Raw genomic sequence first — 3,843 nt, 5'->3', positions numbered from 1 at the left:
GATTAACTCACATATTGCTTAACTGACTCACTGCATTGCAATAAACCTTGTTCCTTGGTAGAGAAGACAGAGCTGCAAATGAGTCCTTTGGCCAAAACAAAGAGGTGACAGTGCATCAAGACACTAATGCTCTGTAGGAGTAAGAGTAGTAGCTGATGTAGCTTAAGATGGTCCATTGGACCCAAATGATGTGTCCAAGTTGGTTTGCAAGCATGACTGTCCTCTTTGGGGTGCTCCCCTGTTCCCTGTCCCCATCTGTCAGAGTACGGTAATTCAGCTGCATCTTCTGCCAGGCACAGCAGTACTGCAAGGTCTACACTTTTTTTTTTTTTTTAAATGAAGCACTGGAGTCAATATGCAATTCTTTACTGCAGTGTAAATGTGCATTTCTGATAACAATATTAATTAAATATCTGAATGAAAAAAAACCCACAGACCTGAAAATTAGTATTTGCCTCACCTAAATATGGAAATTGCACAGTATAAAAAGGGAGCAAGAACTGGGCTTTGCCCTAAAATACTTGCTGGTAAGCCTCATCTTTGTAGACAAAGGTACAAACTGGTACAATTCACTGAGGCATGTAGCAATTCAGTGGCAGACAACAGCCAGAGCTTTGGAGAACCCTACTTGCTGCATCCTACTACATCTAGAGTATTGCATCAGCAACCAATACTGAAAACATGGGTGTGCAGTAAAATGCTGTTTAGCTAATCACTTAATCAGGAGAAGCAACATCAACAAACAGTGTAAACCACATCCAATTTTGTGGGTCATCAAACAATATTTGTGTTCCATAAAATAACAAAAAGTTGCCATCATGCCTTAGGCATATCCTCTCCACACAGCATTCACCGTGTATCATGCAACATCATTCCCTAGCAACATGAAGCGTTATTATTAGCAATCTAAGTCCCAAGGTTATTAGTGATATTAGTGAGCTATGAGCCCACAATACACAGAAGATAAAAACCTTTAATACTTTCATTGCTCTCATTCACCAGCTGGTGTTTTAATCATAATATGTTGTCTCATTAAAAATCATTACACTAATTCTGTATACGAGTAGAATCCACAAAGCCTGTTGCATATTGCCCTAAAAAAAAAAAAAAAAAAAAAAAAAAAAATAAAGTCAGTTTCCTATAGCCTCTCAGGGTGCTTTCAGATCTATGTTAAAGCCTTTTCTGGGGAAAGGGTAAAAAGGAAGAGCTGTACATACTAGGCTTTTCCCCAAAGGGAGAAACAAATCCTGTGAAAATGAAGGTCTAAGCAACTGAAGTGGGCTGTGTGCTGAAACTGGCTTTGAGCAGTTGCAGGGGGAAGCCAGGCAGGTTGCTATAAGTTTTAGCTTTAACCACCAGGCTCTGAGCACCTGGCACAGTGAAGTGTTTTTTCCCCTGTTTCCCCTAGCACAGTAGTCCCTCTGCCTTATTCTCAGAAATGCTTTTTGTTAGGCTGGCACATGGGATGCCCATGTCCACTAAGAAGATTTTAGTTCATTAATTGTATTAAAAACAGTAGAAGTGTTACAGTAGAGTACAATCCTCCAGTCCCTGGAAACACAATTGAGGACTGCAAACATCTGCTCCACAAAGAAATTAGGGTAAGGGAAGACCTTCAGCATTGTTGTGCCCTATGTTTTCCTGACTCAGCTACAAGCCAGATGTCTTCTCCTAGATGAAACTTCTACTTCATCTTGTTTTGTTCTTCACCCTCCATATTAGCCTGTTTCTGCTCTTATGTGAAGGGGTTCAGGTTTGGGATGAACTATTTTTACTGAGAAATTACCTTTCCTGCCCTTCAAAACTTGTTCTCAGAGCACTCTCTTGACTGGTATGGCTGCCACACACGGCATGGGATGAAGCAAGGAGGCCTGGTTGCTTCAGGTTGCAGATTCAGACACAGAGGATATCCAAAATTTCTCTTTTCAAGCTGTTGAGTGCCACAGCTCTAGTTGTGCAGCATCCATCTCAACCTTGGTGCCTATGAGATGTCCTTTCTCCCACCACAGGGTTGATAGCTTGCATCTCAACAGGGAGCACTGAATCGCTTTCTAAACAGAACATACTGAAAGAAGCAGGACAAGGGACACTTCCTATCAGCGAGGATGCTGATGTTCAGAAGCCATGCAGTTAGCACTTCTCTTTAGTACGGAAGACATCTTCTACTAAACTGAGCCTGGACTGTTTTCAATGCCCACCATGAAGGGGAAGGCAAGCCTGCAATCTGACCTTCTTCTAATTCCAGTTATAGACAATATACACAACTCCCAGTTCATTCCATCTAATATAAGGATTGTGAGTGCTACTGAATATTTCTCTTTTTCAGTGAATGTGGAGGGAATGGGAATTGAGACTGCAAAGGCCTTGTGTCACACCCCCTCCTGTCGGTCAGCCTTCAAAAGGGAGCACTGTGGCTTCCTCCCAAAACTCTGAACAGGACCATGAGGCTAATAAGGGTGTCTCCTGGTCCCAGGTTGGGCAGGCAGAGGAGGTAACCTCAACTCACCCCATGTGGGAACTGTTTTACCTTGAGAGATCATGGAGTGCATGATGAGTCTCAGTCCCACCATCTCACTCCCTGGGCATGATTCTGTTCCAGTGACAAGGCGGGACAATAGCTGGCAGACTGGTTTTTAGCCAGGCTGATAAATTCACACAAACTCCCACTTCTGGACATGGATCAAGCAGCTGAAATACCACATCATAGTGCTGCCAGATCCCTCCCTGCCAATAGAATTTCACCAAATGGTAGCGATAGTATTTGCTTGCACACAGAGATGTTTAGAATCTTATCAGTTCAAACCATAGCACTTCTCACTACCAAGCCTTCCTTTCCACTCCTGACATGTAACACTTGCATTTTATCTTCTTGAGGTAGTGAAAGTATTCGCTGAGCAGAGATATCTTTGGTTTTGCAGCTTTTCTTTCAGAGGCTCGAATTCACTGTCAATCCCTCAGCACAAACTACAGGATTATAAACTCACCTGCAAATGGAGGGTGGCTGTCCGCTGGGACCAGGGGAGTTCCTAATGCCAGGACAAGGAGGTGGTCTCAGTGCAATTCAAGCTAATCCTGCATTTGCAAGACGTGAAAAAAAAGGTTCTGGCTCACCCTCAATGCCTTTCTTATCCTCACGTCCTTTCCTTTCTGTCATTGAGCCTTAATCAGAAATCTTCTAGGTTTATTTCTAAATTAGCTCGCCAGTCATCCTCCTATTCAGCATTCAACAACAACTTTCCAATTAGCAGCTATTCTTTCACTGTAGTCTACACTCTAAGACTCATTATTCTAAATTTATCTACAAATTAAACAGACCTCTTTCCATCTGTAATCAGGCCAGGTACTTGCGTGTTCTAGATCCTTCCTCATCCTGACTACATTACTGCTCATTAATTTCCTTCCTTAGTGTTGTTATTCTGTCTTCACAGTACTGGGTTGTTGCTGACTATTGACAAAAACAACTTCAGCTAAACAACTCAACCCCTGTATTTCTAGTCTTTAACATCAGTAAAATAGGCACATGTATGTTCACATCTGTTTGTTAAAGCTGAGTCCTGTTCATAAAACTATTGGGTACCACTATGCAAGAGCATCTGTGGAGAGGATTGTACAAACATTTTCAGTCTAATTTCAGTTTTTAATTACCTATTCATCCTTATTTTTTTGAGCTGGAACATGACAAATTGCTATCTAAGGCTGCATTTAAGAAACATGAGCACTAGATGGTTAAGACAAAAACTAAAGACAAAGGAAGAAAATATACCTTATCCTGACAAGAGAATATTGAAATGACCAAAGAAACCCCCACCAAAACAAAAATACCCAACAAAGTTCCAAGATATT

Source organism: Patagioenas fasciata, chromosome 3, assembly GCF_037038585.1.
Source record: "Patagioenas fasciata isolate bPatFas1 chromosome 3, bPatFas1.hap1, whole genome shotgun sequence".
In the NCBI taxonomy this organism is placed as follows: Eukaryota; Metazoa; Chordata; class Aves; order Columbiformes; family Columbidae; genus Patagioenas; species Patagioenas fasciata.
This window is presented reverse-complemented; position numbering follows the sequence as displayed.